The 20178-nt window shown below is 33.5% G+C and overlaps 1 pseudogene; it reads right to left on the bottom strand.

Moving 5' to 3' along the window:
- Positions 1 to 1045: 1045 nt before the first annotated feature.
- Positions 1046 to 17007, bottom strand: LOC113178084 (coiled-coil domain-containing protein 122-like; annotated as a pseudogene).
- Between the last annotated feature and the right edge of the window lie 3171 nt (positions 17008 to 20178).

The raw sequence follows: 20178 nt of genomic DNA on the forward strand, positions 1-20178 counted from the left end.
TAGTAAGCCATGCTAAGCCATGATAAGACTATTAATGTCAGACATAATGAGATTATTTATATCAGGTTTTGTATCAACTATACTTTCATTGAATCTCAGGCATATAGAAAGGTGAGGAGAAAAAGGATTTCAAATGTGTTGTTGATGTTGCTTTGAAATCATTTTGTCCTACAAGTGAATATTTAAAACAGTCTCGGCAATAATTAATATTTTGTTTTTGCTACTAAGTATTTGACTCAATGGAGCCATTAAAGGGAGCACCTTTATTTTAAAAGAAAAAGTTAACATTTGATCTATTGCCATGGACATAATATTTGCTTTTCTAGGAGAATAAAAATATATTTGTCTATACCAGTTAACTTCTTTCAAGAACTTGCTTGTATGTTTGCCTTACATGATGTTGTAACTTTAATTTAGTCACAGTAGAAATAAAGAATTTATAGCCAGAAAAAGGAACAAAAATATTACGTATTGCAATACTCTAAAATATGTTATTTAATAGGAAATAAAAATGATTGTTACCTTCTAAAAGACAAATCTGAGTGAAATATCTGGAGCATTAAACATATAACAATATTATTGTGAATATTAATATTTGTGGGCTAATATGAAGGCAGTAGTAAAAAGAATGATCCAATAAAAAGTTTGAAAACAACCATTTTTACTATCTCAACAATTTAAATTATTGAAAATTCTGTTGTTTCTCTTCTTCTAAGTTTTTACTTTGTAGCACAGTGAATTCAACATTGTTAAAATATAAGCATAATGTATTATACACACTTGAAATGTTCACACAGGTTCTTCCACTATTTTCTTGTAAGCATTGCTTTTGTCTATCTAGTGCCACCTGTTATAAGGTTGGAAAGTACTTTAAACAACAGATAACTGATTCAAAAATGATAAAATATATCTGTCATTAAGACAGGCCTCTGCCAGTGGATGCTGGTTGTTAAGCAACCAAAGGGTTTTCTTAAAATTCTGTCCCCAAAGTTTTGTTTTCATGGTCTGTGTTCCACATTGCCCGATGGCAATGTCACTCTTTTTTTCAAACACATTTTCTTAGTTCAGCTGCAGTTTTTTCCAGCTGTTGAATGTTCCATCGCCATTATCTTCTATTTGACTGAACCTTGTTCAACTGACAATGTAAAAGCTTAAGAATTGCATCATATCTTTTATGTCGATCTGTGAAGAGGACAGTACACATCAACAGGGCTTGAGAAGAAGAGTCAACAGCCATGAAAGATCTTTTGCCTACTCTAAGAGGAAAGCATTTGATTAGAAACTGTTGTAAATAATAATGATAATAAATATAAACAGTAATTGTGTGAATAACTATTTATTCAATACTTATTACAAGTTAGATGCTGTGCCAAGAGCTTTCTGCATATAATTAAATTCTCAGAACACCTTATGATGGGGGTATTATTATCTTCATTTTTCATGAAGGGACCAAAGATCAAAGAGTCATTGGTCCAAGCTTTCATAGCTAGCAAGTGCTGATGGTCGTTTGAGAATTCACCCAAGTGAAGTATCCTTAATGAAATACATTCTGTTTCTCAAGGCAGCTACCCAGTATTAAATTAAACTAAATTCATTCTGAGGCTCACTCTCTTTTCTGAACTGCAACTTAAGTTAGTATGTGTAATGGTTTGGATTTGGAATGTTCACCCCTCAAAAAAAAAAAAAAACTTGTGTGCTGAAAGCCTGGTTCCCAATGCAATAAGGTTCAGAGGTGAGGCTTTTACTTTTAGGCAATGATTGGATCCTGAGGGCTCTGATTTCATCAGTGGATTAATCCATTGATAGCTAAATGTATTACTGGGAGGTGGGACCTAGTTGAAGGGTTTTTCTACTCCCTGGCCCCCTCTTCTCTTCTCCTGGTGGATCTCTCTCTCTCTCTCTCTCTCTCTCTCTCTCTCTCTCTCTCTCTCTCTCTGTCTGACTGCCATGAGTTGTGCAGGTTTTCTCCACAAGGTCTTTCTGTCATGTTTCTACATTGGAGTCAGAGGACCATAGACAGAGACCTCTATAACTGTGAGCCAAAATAAATTTTTCTTCCTCAAAGTTGTTCTTGTCAGATATTTTGGTCACAGTGATGAAAAGCTGACTAATACAGTATATTAGACTAATAGAAAATCTAATATAGGAGTAGACTTTTGTAACAAATAGCCGAGTCTCAGACAATTACTGTAGCCATGCTTCAGTCAATCACAGGCTTCTACTTGATCAGAACGTGTTCAAATGAAACCAACATTAAGCAGTGACAAATCAAAATTTTCTCTATCTCACTTTCGTTTTCTGTCCAGAAATGCTACCTGCTCACATTATGGAAAGGATCTCCTGAATCTCTGCTGTTTTTTCTTGCCACCAGTTAATAGAAAGGATTCCATTTCTCATATCCAATGGTTCACTGAAATAGACCCATACATCGATCTAAAGCTCTAAGAGATAACATAGTTTATTTTTTTACTATTAAGTGAATCAGTATTTATGCTGAACCAGACAATGATAACACCCAAGGCAATAAAGCACAATGGAAATTTGGAAGATTGTTGGTGTCCTTTCATAAAAAAATAAAAGGTCAAAATTCCCAATGTCAATGTTAACTATACAAGGAATACACATCTTTATTTTTTACAACCATATAATTCATCCTTTGAAGTGTATAATTGAATGATTTTTAATATATTTTTATTTGTTCTAATTAATTATACATGAATAGAACAAATTTTGACACATCATACATAAATGGAGTATAATTTCTCATTCGTCTGGTTGTATATGTTGTAAAGTTACATAGGTCGTGTATTATATATGCACATATGGTAATAATGTCCAGTTCATTCTACTATCATTCTACTACCATGCCACTTCCCCTCCCTTCTCTCCTCTCTCTCTAGTCCAAAATACCCCACTAATTAATTAATATCTCCACTAATCTACTTTCTCTTTTTATGCAATTGACTACATTTCATTATAATGGAAGCATATGTTGTTTTTTGTGACTGAATTCTTTCACTTAGCATAATGTGTCAAGGGTCATCTATGGTGTAGTATGCATTAGTACTTCATTCTATTTTTTTTTTTAAAGAAAGAGTGAGAGAGGAGAGAGAGAGAATTTTTAATATTTATTTTTTAGTTCTCCGCGGACACAACATCTTCGTTGGTATGTGGTGCTGAGGATCGAACCCGGGCCGCACACATGCCAGGTGAGAGCGCTACCGCCTGAGACACATCCCCAGCCCCAGTACTTCATTCATTATACTGTCAAATAATAGACCATTATATAAACTACCACATTTTATTTATCCACTTTATCACTTGAGGGGTGTTTGAGTTGTTTCCACTTTTTAGCTATTATGAATCATACTGCTATGAACATTTACATGTAAGAGTTCCTGTGCATATTTTTGACTTTCATGGGCATATGAATAGGAGAATTAGTAGGTAACATGACCTTATGCTTGATAACACCATATTACCAACATATATATAATATGCAGTATGCCCTGAAAAGTACATGATGTTAGGCAATTCAGGAATGTTGAGTGGTGAAATGAAATGATTACCTTCTGAGAACTGTAACTTAATCAGTGGATTAACCCATTTGGATTAATAATTTGAATGGATTATGGGGTGATAACTGTAGGCAGGTGGGGTGTGACTGAAGGAAGTAGGTCTAGGGCAAGTAACTGGGGCACACCCTTGGGATTATATTTTGTCCCTGGCTCCCCACTCTCTGCTTCCTCAATGCCATGAGCTGAGCAGCAGTCCTCTGCCATGCCCTTTTACCATGACGTTCTACCCTTTCTTAGGCCCCCAATCCTGGAGTCCACTGACTATGAATTGAAACTCTGAAAGTGTGAAACCCCAAATAAACTTTTCCTCCTCTAAGTTGTCCTTATTGGATTTTTTAGTCACAGCATTGAAAAGCTGACTGATGCATATGATAACTATGTTTAATCATTTGAAGAAGTGCCCTATTTTCCAAAATGACTACACAATTTACATCCCCAAGAGTAATGTGTGAAGCTTCTAATTTCTTCAAATCCTTTTTATTGTTATATTGCCTTTTTTGGTCATGCCTGTCATCAGGGGAATGAACAGATATCTCATTATAGCAAAACATCTATTTTTACATGAACCGATACAATGAAAGAAACAAAAGACCTAAGAAAGCTATCCATTTCATATATATTTTAGAGGTGCTCTAGCAAGTCAGGAAGGTTTTTTTTTTTGTCAATTCAAAGAACCATCAAGTTGTCAAAATGTTAACTTACAAATGTATTAAAATAACTGATTTGGCAAAGCCATATAGGAGCCACGCTTCTTAGTTTCTGAGGACTTAGGACCATGCACCATTCTCTCTATCCCTCATTTTCTCTTCCTCCTAGGACCAGATCAGGCTATCTGCTGAATCTCCTCTTTGGTTCCCTCTCTCTTTCCCACCTTTCCCTTAGCCCAGGAGTTCTTTACCTTGATTTTTCCTTGAGTCCTTTTGACAACATAATGAAAATTATGGACTCCTTGGCAGAATGTTTTGTTAAATTCATAAAATAAAACACACAATTACAGAGGAAACCAATTATGTTGAAATGCAGTTCTGCAGCAGGAGCGAAAAACTGGGACAGAAACAATATAAGCATTTAAAAATACTGCTATAAAAACAAAGTGAGAATCTGTCAACTAATATTTCACAAAAATTGCTATGAACTTTATATCTTTTTAAGTTTTCAGTTTTTGTTATTTCTGCAAATGTAGATAATTTATTCCAACTGGTGAACTAGTCTTGTTGATCTATGTGCAAAAAATAAAACACTCTTAAAATATTAGAAATAAATTAGTATAATTTTAAAATATGTTAATAATGAAACTATATCCAAAAGAAGTTTTAAATACATTAAATATATTCAAGAGGGTATGTATCCATTTACACATACCATATCCTTTCTCCCTCTCTCTCTCTCTCTCTCTCTCTCTCTCTCTCTCTCTCTCTATATATATATATATATATATATATATATATATATATATATAAACATGTCACTGAATTTGCTCACATTCATCTTTATCAGATGTATTAATAGTAATAAGATATATAGAGCAAATTTCTGGTTAGTAAATTTGGTCAGTTGCAAATTGGTCCACTTCTAAAATTATCCTCCAATAATTAAGCTATGAATTAACTTACAATGGTTCAGAGTAAAAATGTGCAGAGTCACATTAGTGGAACTCTAGATTACTAACCATAGTCAGACTTAAATAAGGCATTAATACATCTAAAGGAAGAATATATCTTTGGGAGAGTTTCATAAAAAGAGTATTACAAAAATAGACAAGTAAGGAATATGTGTTGGAAGTTCTGTCCTGGTCCTATTTGACAAGTATAGCTTTGTGTTGGAGATTGGCAGCTTAAGCACACAGAGCCAGAGGTTAAGAACACTCACACTCAGATGACTGACTCAATTACCATGATCACTACCCAATCTTGTGATAAAGTGGCTTCCAAAGCCATAGTTTCCCTACAGGAAGAAGCAGCACTGATCACTGACTTAGGTGACTGGTTTCCTTGAAAGATTTATTGTTATAAATTAATAAACTGGCATTTGAGTTTTATATGTCAGTTACTTGCAAACTATATCAGTGTCTCTCATGACTACCTGACTGAGACACTAATAAGTTTACATTTCTAGTTTACAAGGCTAAAAAGCAGTTTTGGCTCAGAGGTGATTTCATGAAGCAAAGGTCACCTTGTGAGCTTTCTTAGAGGCCAGTCATTTGCTGAGCCTCTACAGGTAGCATTGTGATTTTGATATGTGTCCTAAAATTAAAACTTGATCAGCATTAAGCTGCTTAGGATATAGAGGTTCAATAGAGAAAAATCCTTTATGGCGGCTGGGGTTGTAGCTCAGTGGTAGAGTGCTTGTGTAGCACATGTGAGGCATTGGGTTTGATCCTCAGCACCACATAAAATAAATAAATAGAAAGAAAAGGTATTGTGTCCATCTACAACTAAAAAAAGAAAAAAAGAAAAAGCTTTTGCTCCTGGGACATGGATGGTTACTTTTACTTAGTTATTGTTGCCAGCCAAGCAGAAATAAAACCAATAGAAATAGGTGTGGTACTCACAAAACACACTGAAAACAGTGAACAAGAACGTATATAACTTGAATAACACTCCAATCTCATTTCCTATTAATTTGATCTTCATTTGCTCTACTCTGGACACACTGTGCTTCTATGCCCTGAACCCAGGCACGTTCCCAATTTAAATCTTTGCACTTACCTTTCCTTTTGCCTAAAAAGCTCTTCCTTAGATGTTTATATACCTATCTCCTTCACATATTTCAGGGTATTCCCCCAAGAGACTTTCTCCATATTTTTGTCCTTAATCCTATTCTTATCTAAAATGCTTTGTATATCTTATTTATGCCTACCTCTCCAATACAGTGCATTTTCCATGAGGAAAGATATTTTTATTAATTTTTTTCCACTACTCTATCATCAGAACCTAAGAGAGTAATTGGCATGTGGTAATCACTCAACAAATGTGTTGAATGAATTAACAAGTAAATGAATAAAACAAGACAGTTCTTGTAAATCAAGAATTACACTACTTTAAGACCTATAAGTTAATGGAATTGTTACACTACTTGGTAGAATGTTACAAGAAATATATGGCTGAAATTTATGTTGTTTAAAATTTCTCCAGATATGTCATACACACAATGTCATTATTTACAATGGAGAAAATGCTGCACTTAAAAAATGTAAGTTTTGCTATTATTTGAACATATCATTTAACATCTCTGTTTCAGATGTCAAATCAAAAAAGTACAACTAAATGTTTTTATGGAGATATAAATGCACAGACATTTAAATGTGAAGTTCAATTATTTCTTTCAAATTTAAACACCCATAACGTGTGTATCCATAGCTCATTGTAGTATAATATATATAGCATATGTGTATTCTATATATGAATATGGTGCAATTTATTTATCCTCTCCTTTTTAGGGGCATTTTGGATATTTCTATTTGGGAGCTATTAAGAATAGAGCTGAGGGCTGAGGATGTGTCTCAAGCGGTAGCGCTCTCACCTGGCATGCGTGCGGCCAGGGTTCGATCCTCAGCACCACATATCAACAAAGATGTTGTGTTCGCCGAGAACTAAAAATAAATACTAAAAAAAAAAAAATTCTCTCTCTCTCTCTCTCTCTCTCTCTTTAAAAAAAACAAGAATAGAGCTGCTATAAGACCATACAAAAAATTTTAAGGTATGTTTACGTTTTTTTCTTAAGGAAACAGCTAGGAGAGAAATTGGTGTGATGTAATGTAGGTATATACTAACGTTTTAATATTAAGGTATAATTCCTAATTTACTGACTTCACTTATTAATTTCTAATAATCATTTTGCAGATTCCTTAGGATTTTCTATTTAAAGCATCATGCTGTATATGAATAATGATATTTTAATTCTCTCATTCAGGTCTTTATAACTTTATTTTTTTTCTTTCCTTGTAACACTGATTAGGATTACAGTATGTTGAATAAGTGTTATGAGGAAGATTCATTCTATTCTTAATTTTCTGAGAGTCATTACTATAAATGGGTTGAATTTTTATTTTTGCTGTTTCTGAAACAAAAGTTCAAAGCCAATCTCAGCAACCACAAGGCACTAAGCAACTTGGTGAGACCCTGTCTCTAAATAAAATACAAAATAAGGCTGGGAATATGGCTCAGTGGTTGAATGATCCTGAATTCAATCCCTGGTACTTACACACACACACACACAGACACACACACACACACACACACACACACACAATTATGCAAAAGGTAAAGATCTCTTAGTATTATTATAGGTTTTTCTTTTTTTCTTTAATTTTATGAAGTTTTTGCTTATGTATTTTCCAGCTCTGTTATTAGACTGTGAATACACCTTTAGCATTGTGTGACTTCTTGGTGAATTTACCAACTCTCTTGAACTCAAAGTTCATATCTTGCAATTGATTTGATACTAACACAGTCACACCAGGTTTCTTAGGATTGATAGCTTTATAGTTTATTTTTTACTTTCAGTCTATCCTGTGCCTTTATATTAAAAGTGCATCTTTTTTGAAGAGGTTATGAGGTTATGCTTGCATTCATTTCTTAAAATCCAGACTGAAACTTCTCCCTTTTAGTTGGAGGGTTTAGTCTATTTACATATGACATAAATATTGGTTTTGAGGGGTTTAACACAACCATCTTAATATTTGTCTTCTATTAGTTTCTTTCATTATTTCATTTTACTCCTTTTTTTCTGTCTTCTTTGAGTTAATAAAGTATTTTTATTGTTCCATCTGATTCTTCCTTTGTCTGTTTTTCTATGCCTATATCCATGTATGTTTTTAAAAATAAGTTGCTCTAGGTACAATTAACAATAGCCAAGATATGGAATCAACCTAATTATCCATCAATGTATGAATTGATAAAGAAAATTTGAATATATATCCAATGAAGTTCTTTGTTTCCACAAAAAGGATAAAATCCTGCCATTTGCAACCATAAGCATGAACCCAAAGGACATTAAGTGAAATGAACCAGGCATAGAAAGATAAATATCGCACAATCTCACTCATGTGTAATCTGAAAGAACTGACCTCATAGAAGTTGAGAGCATAATCGTGGTGACTGGAGGCTGGGAAAAGTGAGAGGGGTGGCGGGGAAAGGTTAGTCAATATGTACAATGTTATAGTTAGGAGGAATAAGTTCTGGTGTTCTATTGTGCAGTATTGTACAGTAATGTGTAGGGTGACTACAGTTAATGACACACACTGTATGTTTCAAAATAGCTAGAAGAGAGGATTTTGAATGTTCATATCATGAATAAATGTTAAATGTGTAATCACCATGATTTGATCATTAAAAATGTATGCATGAACTAAAACATTACATTGTACCCTGTATGGGGGTGATTATTATGTATCAAATAAAAGTAAAAGTAAAACAAAAAGTCATTTTAAAAAGTCACTATAGGAATTTTAATGTGAACCCTTAAAATATCATAATCTGTCTTCAATTAAAATTATACCAGTTCATATAAATGTAAGCACTCTATAATGAAGAGTTTGAGATATCTCTTACTGTATGTAGGTTGTAAAATTCAAAATACATTCTGAAGCATCTATTGACTTTCAAATAATTCAAGGAAAGAAAATACTTATTTCAACATATTATTTTTCAGTGCTTAGATTTTCATTCTTAATTTTACCCCTTATATCCATCAATATATCTGTCTTTACCTGTATTCAGGCTTTAACAATTTCTGAGTCAAATAGTGCTCTAGTGATTATTTTATTCTTTTTGTATCTATGGGTAATATTTTTCAGTTTCTTAACTTATCCAGTACTGTTGGAATACTAATTAAACCTTGTGTATAACCAGAATTGTAAACTCTGGATTTTGTTATTTTCCTCTGAAAGTGTTGTGTTTTGTTCGAACAGTTAAATGACTGGTGGATCATCCTGAACTTTGAGACTTTACTCAGCTCATCAGCATTCTTACTATTGTTTCCTAACTGTGCTCCTTGGAGTTTTATCACCTAGGAACGTAGTTAAAGTTACTGGCAAAGATTTGAAAGGAATTAATATGGATACTTGAAATTCCCCATATTAAAATTGACTAATTTTAATATTCACCCAATCAATTTCACAAGAAAGGACTAAGAATCTATAAAACAGAATAAGATTATTTCAAATTCAAGATATTATTTTCGTCTTCATTAAGAGCAAGTATTAACTCATTAGCTCCCAAATTTTCAATTCTGCAAACATAGTAAGTATTCAGACATTATTTCAGAGTTATCATAAGTGCTATTATTTATTGCTCAATGTAAATTTTTCTAGGTGTTCCACATCTGGGACAATGGAATAAAAATTTAAATAACAGAAAGAGCTTAGACTATATAACCATTATGACTATAATTCTAATTTTTGGTGAAAATAATGTGTATATCGTTTTATTCACTCAACATTAATAATGAAAAATACAACTCTTAATAAAGAAAACCTGGAAACTGTTTAAATATTCACACAATGGAATATTACTCAGCAATAAAAGAGAATTAAAAAATTAGATAAAAATCTACAAGAGAAATTCTTGTATACACACACACACACATACATATACACACACACATTTATATAATCTCCTACCCATAGGGTGGTGCTGAAGGTATATGTTTGTGTGTGTATAATAATAAGAGGGGAGGGTGATGAGAAAGAGTAATGGGAAAAGAAGTAGTTTTTAATGAACTATAGCCTTACCTCTAATATTTAATTTTTAACAAGAAGAATGGATTCCTAGAAATAAAAAACATTTTTAAGTAAACTTGGGAGAAAAAGAATCCAAACAGATCTGAATTCATATGTTGCTCTGTCACTTATGTTTAGCTGTATGACTTTGTATGCATTATTTAATTTTTTTGAAATTCTGTAAGATATGAGGATTTAAATGAGTTAGAAATAAAGTGCTTGATAAATACAAGACTATCAAGAAATAATAATGCTTAACATTTGTTCTACTTTCTACAAAACGGAATAATTTGTCACCATATTTTCTAGCTATCTACTGGAACAAATCTTATGGTGCCTTTTAGGTCTCCTTTTCTCCCTTGTTTCTCTGGGGTTTTCTCATAGGACTGGCGTCTAGCTGTGTAGTCGTTCTGCAGTGGACATTAATACATGAGTGCATTTGTCAGCTGTACAGCTACATGTTGTATCTTCAAGTTATACAAGCTTTGTTCATGATCTCCAGGAGCTCTGAAAGTGCATCACTTTCCCCCCTATCCTTTCAAATTTTGAGCTCAGATTGTACAAAACTTAGGCAAGAGTAAACCCCCAATGCTTTGCACAATGTGTGTTTTCATAAAACACTGCTTGCAGCACTCCTTATTTCCTAAAAATGTCTGAAATGCTCCAGTCTCTTCCTGAATTTGGCAAATAACACTTTTCTTTTTTTGTTGTTTTTGACTTTGAACTAAAAATCAGTGATTGTGTTCAATGCTTTGTATTTTAATCTTTGTGTTTGTATACTTTGTATTTTGCTTCCTCAATTTTTCCCTCAATGACTCAAAGATTATTTTTATTTTCCTCTCTCTTATCTTCCATTCCCTTCTTCCAAAATATATAAAGACAGGCAATGGACAGGGGAATAAAAAGACATTTGGGGATAAATATTTGAAAAATTTTTTTTTCATTTAGGAATGATGTAGAAATACTAAAAATACTAAAAATATTTATTTGACAGAATATAAAAAACACTGAAATCTAAAAACCATTTTAATTTTTCTGAGCCAAAAAATAAAAAAGGAATATTGACATAAAATCTAAATTATGCAATGCACAAAACCATGCATATTTAAAAGCATTAAAATTAGGAAAAAAGATGCTATCTTACAGGCAAAACATGACCTTTGAGCTGTACCAAGGCCATCAGATATTCAGAAAGGACAGAAAAAAAGGACTCAAAATAAGAAATAAGTAATAAAAAATCTTCTGATATTTGAACTTATCCTCTTCTCTAAAAAAATACCAATTTACACTATTGCTTATGGTAAAATAGAGATTTACTTCATTTATCTGTTTTCCTGATAAGTACAACTAAACCCCCTAGACATCATGTATAATACAAATATAAGAAGTTTCTGAAAGTTGGAGAGAAGAAAGCAAACTGCCTAGGGACCTCAGTACACAAGGAATAACATGGGTTTTCCTTTTTTCCTACATATCCTAGAGAATATTCTGGAAATGCCAGTGAAGGCAGATAATGAAAGTTCCATGGAAAGCCTGCTTTCTCTAGCCAACAGATGAGGAAAATGGTAGCCTAGTAAAACAAAAATGTTTAGTCAATAACTCCTTAAGTCAAATACCACAGGGAGAAAACAAAACAAAACAAACAACAACAAAAAACCTCTTCACACTGGTGAAGACTCAGTGGAAAGTGTAAACAACTATCATTGCTAACTATAATAAGCTTCCCAAATCCTGATTCTGGGGTGGAACTGGAGTGCTAACTGTGGAATCAGGAATTTCAAGCCCCTGATGGGCAGTAGCAAGCCACATCAGGTAATCAGCAGAGCCCATCTGAAGAACCTGGACTTCTGCCCTCATCAATAGTGATAATTCCTGTCCTTGCTTTAGAAATGTCAGAGGAGGCCCAGAGAGTCTGGGCTCTCACCACGACTCGGTGGTAAAAAGACCACAGCCAAAGAGTGTGGTGGAGGTTATTTGGGGAACAGTAAGCCAGGGCACTATGAGCAGAGGCCCAGAACCCAGCCAACACCCCCCACTTAAGCAGTAACAAGAAGCCCTTGCCCTTCTGTGGGTGTCAACAGACATTAATAGGAGAATGTGGACTTTCTTTACTACCTAGAGAATCCAGAATCTTGAAACATAATACTCAACGTGTCCAAATTTCAATAGAAAACCACTCATCATACCAAAAACCAGGAAGATCTCAGTCTCACAAGAAATGACAATCAACATGCACTAACAGCAGAATAACACAGAAGTTAAAATTACTTGATGAGCATTTTAGATCAATCATCATAAAAATGCTTCAACAAGCAATTACAAACATGCCTGAAAAAGTGGAAAAAGAGAAAGTCTTGGCAGATGAATAGAAGATAAAAGACCAAAATAAAAATTAAAGAACTAAAGATAAACTAAACAAAATGAAAAATGTCCATGGATTTCAACAGTAACTAGAGGTAACAAGAGAATTTAATAAACTAGAAAAAAAAAGAGCACTAAAAGCTACTTAGTTGGAGCAATAGATAGAAAATAGATTGAAAAGGGAAAGGAACAGAGTCTCAAGGGCCCATGAGACTATAACAAAAGATATAACTTTTGTGTCATTCAAGTCCTGCAAGAGAGGACAAAGAGAAACTGAAAAAATATTCCAATAAACAATGAATGGAAAAGCCCAAATTTGGCAAAAGACATAAACTTTTAAAATCAAAAAGGTGAGAGAACAACAATAGTTAAATTTAAATAGATGTATGTCTAAACATGTTGTAGTAAAATTTATGAAAACCAGAGACATAAAAATCCTGAAGAAACAAGAAACAAGCACTGGTGTGGGAAGAAATGTCTACTGACAGAGATTTCTCATCAGAAATCATGGAAGTCAGAAGGGTTCCAGTAGCACAGTATTTTTCAACTATGGAAAGAAATGTTAACCCACAGTTCTATAGCCTATATGTGGAAAAAACATTTTTCAGGAAAGAAGGGGAAATATAGACATTCTCAGATAAAATAAATAAATAAAAGAATTTGTCACCAGCTGACCTACCCTAGGAGAATGAATTAAGTAGTTTTCTAGTGAGAAAGGAAATTAAAAGAAGGAATCTTAGAATTATCAGGAAGAAAAAGCAAGATGAAACAAAATTAGGTATAAAACAGGGACAGATGGAGAAGTCATAGAGAAAGTAATGGGTTTCTTTTTGAGTTGAAGAAAACTCCTAAAATTAATTTGGATGATGGTTACATGGATCTATAAATACACTAAAGGCCACTGAACTAAATGCTTTGGTGAATGGAACATGAGTTATTTCTCAGTAAATCTCTTTTCAAAACTCAGCTGATGAAATTGCAGTTGCTATGAAAGGGGCACAAAACAACTTTCTGGATATGCTGGGAAAGTTCTATGTCTTGATCTAGATTATGGTAACACAGATGCATGTTTACATTAATCAAAATGAAAATCAGGTCAAACAAACTGGAAATCCATATGGAGTAAAATAAGATTTAATTCCTATCTTTCCCCCTGCACAAAACTCAATTCAAAGTGGATCAAGACCTATGAGGTATTAGACCAGAAACACTGCACCTACTAGAAGAAAATGTAGGCCCAACACTCCAACATGTCGTCTTAGGAATCAAGTTCCTTAATAAGACTCCTAAAGCACAAGAAGTAAAATAAAAAATCAATAAATGGGTTGGTATCACACAAAAAAAGTTTCTTCACAGCAAAAGAAACAATCAAGAGAGTAAAGAGAGAGCCTATGAATGGGAGAAAAATCTTTGCCAACCACACCTCACATGAGGATACACAAAGAACTAAAACAGCTTAACACCAAAACCAAAACCACAACAAAAATATTCAAATAACACAATCAATAAGTGAGCAAAGGCACTAAAAAGACAATTCTCAAAAGAAGAAATACAAATAGTCAACAAATATATGAAAAAATGTTGAGCATCTCTAGCAATTAGAGAAATGCAAACCAAAGAGAAAATAAATGTCAAAATACACTTTGAAACTCAAAAACAAGAAACACTAAGATTTCACCTCACTCCAACCAGAATGGCAATTATCAAGAATACAAGCAAAAACAAATGTTGGTGGGATATTGGGGAAAGGCTACACACATATATTATTGATGGGACTGCAAATTAATGCAAACACTCTAGAAAACAGGATGAGATTCCTCAAAAAACTAGGAATGGAACCATTATTTGATCTAGTTAGTCCATTCTTCATTTTTTACCCAAAGGTGTTAAAATCAGCATACTACAGTGACAAGTTACATCAGCATTTAGAGCAGCATATTTCAGTATACCTAAGCTATGGAAACAACCTAGAAGCTTATTAGAAAAAGAATAGATAAGGAAATTGTGGTATATATACACAATGGAATGTGATTCCTCCATAAAGAAGAATTATTTGCTGACATTTGCCAGTAAATGGATGGATCTGGAGACTATCATGCTAAGTGAAATAAGCCAATCCCCCAAATCCTAAGGTTGAATGTTCTATCTGATATGTGGATGCTAACCCACAATAATGGGATGGGGAAGAAAGAAGTTCATTGCATTAGACAAAGGAGAATGAAGTGAAGAGAGGGAGAGATGGAAATGGAAAAGACACTGGAATGAATCTGATGTAACTTTCCTATGTACAGATATGGACATACCATAATGAATCTCATCATCCTGTACATGCACCAGACCAGGATCCTAATTAGAATAAGATATATTCCATGCTTGTCTAAATATATCAAAATGGATTCTATTGTCATGTCTAACTAAAAAAAAACCACATAAAAATAAAAAAGTCAAACATTTGCAATTTGTGGACTTATGACAATTGTGCCTTGACAAAGCATTTCAGCATAAGAATAGTACTAGGTAATCTCAAATTCCTTTCCAAAATGCTTTTTAACAACATATACTCATACCAATAGTGCTTAAAACTTCAGGTGTTCTACACCTTACCAGCTTCAATAAGAAATTTGAGAGTTGAGTCTTGTCTTCTCTGTTGTTATGGTGTACTTCCATGGTATCTCTTGATAGAGAATATGTAAAGGTGGGAATTTTTATCTTTAATACTTCAGATGCTTTTCATATTGTGTCAAATTAGTTATAATCAAGTGAAAATATGCATCTTCTTAGTTTCCATATTAATGCTTTAATGGTGGAAATAGTTTTTACTATTAAAAGCTTGTTCTTTTCCATATTTGTTCTCCATTCATGTAAATAATAATTGACTATAAAATTCTGTAGGTGGTACCACAGCAGTTGATGAGAATTTGTCTCATTTTTGGTTTTGCATTTTGCTTTGTTTAAACACGGCTCTTGAGAATTACAAATATGTAATCAGAGAGATTTAGAATGAGGATAATTTCCATTGTGTTTCACTTTATTTTGTGGAGTATCTGGTGTCTAGGAATTGTCATCTTCTATGATTATAACCTTTGCTGTGTTGCCATTAAGCAGGTATCAAGCTGTTGGTGCAATGAGACCTGAAAGAATTCTAGGATATATTAAAATAGAAGTACTTGCTTTGTTTGAATATATTTACATATTTAAACATCTTTGAATGAGGGGTCTATCTATCTATTAATAATACGTATTTATCTACTGAATTTTATAATTTTTGTCCCTAGCTATTTTGATAATTAAGAGTAAACTATGGAAACATGAATATAGCAGAAAATTAAGAAATGATCTTACAGAATATTGAGATCTCAACCATTAACACATACCTCTATTTCTTTTGTTTATTTTTCATGTCTCCTCTTTTCTTCTTCAAGAAAACACATTTTTCAATGATTCCTTTACAAATATAATTTCATTCTTTAGCTTTGAAATATCTTCCTGTATATTTATTAAATTTCAAATATACAAGTCAGAGAGGAATGGTCAATACTATAAATCCACAATTTTCAGTGTTGCCATATTTTAAGAAAGCTGGATAAATTAAATTTTAATTTTGATACATTGGATTAGAATATTACTTTTATAGGTATACTGGAAAAATAACTGCTATTCAAACAAAGCTACCTTATTTTGAAAACTCAGAAGTAAAAACAAATTAAGACAAAAGAAAGTGGTATTTATGGTGGCATTTTCCTGACAACAATGCAAAGGATACTTAATTATCTAGCAAAAAAAAATATATTTTAAGTTTGTACTTTTTATGGTCTTAAAAGAATAGTAAGAGAAATACAAAGATGCTTAAGTTACAATTATTAATTCAGATTCAACCTTTTCTGAATTATAATTTCTGCAACAAATGGATTAAGTGTTCAATATGATTTTGACTATATATTTTTAGAAATACAGTGTAAATATTTCCTTTATGCATTTGCACATTTGAGATAGTTGTTATGTTAACTCATGTACTTATCGAAGTACTTAAAAATTGTGAAAATAGTTTCTGAAGGTTATTAGAGAGCATTTTACTAACTTAATAATAAATGTATTATTTAATATATTCTTATAATGTGAATAATAGAAAAAGTTTTGATAAGTAACAGTTCAAACATGTACTTGTGTCATTTGGTTCCCTCCTGGATTTTGGAGATCTTGCGTAAGTTCCTCTTTCATTGTCTTTAGTTTTTTAACTAGATCTTGTTTTGCACAGAGTTCAATCATAAATGACCATTGGCTTTCTATCTCCCCCAAACTATCTTTATGTGCTTTTATTTTTGCATGATAAATCTTATATTTTATCATGTGCTCCTGAAAATCTTCTTGGGAGATTTTGATATCAAACTTAAGCTTCACATTGTCTGTATATAAGGACTTGTTTTGAGATTCTGGGTTTCCACATTGAAGTCTGGAATTCTCTATGGCAGCATCCTCCTGATAAATTTGCCTCTCCATTACTTTAGTTTCTGCAGAGACAGCTGCTATTTGTTTTTTAAGCTCATGAGTTCATTCTATAATATAGTTCACCATTATCATTATTAATTCATGGTATTTAGCATAAGAGGAAAGTAATTGTTTTGATCCATAATGCATGTAGGAAAATCACTTAACATAAAAAAATACACTTATGAGATATAGAAAAAAACTGATGCATAATAGAAGGAAATATGTAATAATGTAACAATTACTTTCAAAGAAAGAACCCAGAGTTATGTATTTCTTACTTTTTAATGTTCATCTAATTCTAAATGTTAAAATTTCATCATTTTGTTTTAACATTTTATGTGTAAAAATACTTAAAATAATTTAATAATACATTTAAAGAATATATTTATGGGTGTCAAGGAAGACAATATAATAAAAATGATATAACCCTGACTTAAGATTGGGCTTAAAAGACTGGGCTGCTGCCACAGTCCCTGCTGCAGTGCCATCAGGTCTCTTCTCTGGGCACAGCCTCCAGGTCTCTTCTCTGGGCACAGCCTCCATTACTTTGGAGGCAATTCTGTAGCTACCTCTGTGGTCGCTACTGCTGAACTGGAAGTTTCCTGTCAATCAACTGTTGCCTGCACTGCTGTAGCCATTGCTGCTTCCTCTGATTCTGCTGCTGCTAGCCTGAGATCGCCTGGAGGTCTTCTTTCTGAGGGCTGCTCCCACAGAAGAAACCACTGCCATGGATGCAACTGAAACCAACACTGCTGCTGACCCTTGGAGATTGCCTGGAGACAATGCCCCCACAGCTGCAATTGTAGCTATGTCTGCAGTCACGCTACTGCTGACCCACTGCCTGATGCCAACAACACCACCACTACCATTGCTACCACGGCCTAGAGGACTGCTTAGCAGAACACTCCAGGTTTGGTTGAATGTGACTATATTCATTTTGGGACACCAGCCAGGGCCTGGAGCCTGGATGACAGCAGGTTTACCACCACAAGAGCTTCAGTCTGGGGACTCCAGATGGGACCTGCAGGCCCAATGTGGAGGTTTCTCAGGTTTGGGGGAGCCTAGGGTCTTCCTGCTGAGAGCACTGGTGGTCATTGTCTTGCTGCTGCATCCCCTTTGCATGAGTGTCTCTCTGCAAGTAGGAGCAGCATTGAGATCTTGAGACTGCAACATGGCCAATCCTGAGGTATCTAGATCCCAGATCAGTAGGACAGAGACTGGGTTTATGAGGGATCATCTGGGTTTAGTGATCCCAAGAGATGCCAGGGACAAGGCTGAGAAACTGTTGAACACTGACAGACACAGTTCAAATGTCCAGCAAGACTTATTTTATTTTTTGATTCACTAATCTCTCTACCATATTTGAAACAAAAATTTTTTATGCATCAGTTTATAGAGGACAATGATATATGATTGGTATTTTGCATTTTTGTTGTATTCTTATGTCTTTAATCTTTTCTCTTTGTTCATATTCTTCCTCTGTCTAGTATATTTTCTAGGATTTTTTTCCAACTTTTCTCTAACTAACAGCCAATCTCTGTCAGCTACTGTTCCACTCTTCCTGTGAATTTTTACTTCTAGTTTCTACCTTTCTCCATTGGGAATATTGAGTACTACACTACCTCTGTTCTCTCATCCACCATTTAGAATTGTAAATCATTTTAACAAATATTCTGCTTATACTATAGATAGTTATTGAACTCATCATTTTGGTTCAATGTGAGAAATCAATAGACACCTTAGTGGGAACTATTAGGTTTAAGGCTATATATTGTGTTCATTGGGTGGTATTGATACCACCAAGGAACACAATATATACCAGTAAAGGCAAAGCACTGGAAACCTTCAGGGACATTATAGGTCTACAGGATAGAATTTGTCTTGCATTAGATCCATACTTTTAGTGGGAAAATACACTAACAACATGAAAAAACAAGGGAATAAATCACCACAAACAAACAAAGATGCTTCAACAACAGAAGCCACTGATAACACATAGAAGAAATGTCCAAGAAGGAGTTCAGATTGTATATAGTTAAACTGATATGTGAAGAAAAGGATAGTATAAGGAGTGAAATCAAAGAAAAAATGCAGGAAGTGAAAGACCACTTCAATAAAGTGTATGAGATTGTGGGGAAAAAAAACAAGCAGAAATCCTTGAAATGAAGGAAACAGTAACCCAAATTATAAATTCAATAGAATGCATCACCAACAGATTAGACCACTTGGAATATAGAACCTCAGACAATAAAGACAAAATTTATAACCTTGAAAGAAGAGTTGAATATGTGGAGAAGATGGTAAAAAAAAAAAAAACCATGAACAGAACATCTAAGAATTATGGGATAACATGAAAAGACCAAATTTAAGAGTTATCAGAATAGGAATGCAAAAGCTTTTCAATGATATAATAGCAGAAGATTCCCCAAACCTAAAGAATGGAATGGAAAATCAAATACAAGAGGCTTACAGTACCCCAAAAGTACAAATTACAGCAGATCCACATCAAGATACATTGTAATGAGAATGACTAACACAGAATAAAGATAAAAATTTAAAGGCTGTGAGAGAAAAAATCAAATTATGTTATAGGAGGAAACCAATTCAGATCTCAACTGATTTCTTAGCCCTGACCCTCAAAGCTAGGAGGTCCTGAAATAATATATTACATGCTCTGAAAGAAAATGGATGCAACCAAGAATTTTATATCCAGCAAAATTAAGTTTCAGATTTGAAGATGAAATTAAAACATTCCATGATAAACAAAAATTAAATGAATTCACAACTAGAAAGCCTACACTACAGAGCATTCTCAACAAAATATTCCATGAGGATGAAGTGAAAAAAAAAGTAAAAACCAGCAAAGGGAGGATCTACATTAAAGTGACATTCAACCAAATGAGAAACTAAGACAAATCAAAAGCCAGAAAAAAAATCAAAATGAGAGGAAATACAAATCATATCTCAATAATAACCTTGAATGTTAACAGCCTAAACTCATCAATCAAAAGATATACTGGAAGATTGGAT

The sequence above is a fragment of the Urocitellus parryii genome, chromosome 2, assembly GCF_045843805.1.
Source record: "Urocitellus parryii isolate mUroPar1 chromosome 2, mUroPar1.hap1, whole genome shotgun sequence".
In the NCBI taxonomy this organism is placed as follows: Eukaryota; Metazoa; Chordata; class Mammalia; order Rodentia; family Sciuridae; genus Urocitellus; species Urocitellus parryii.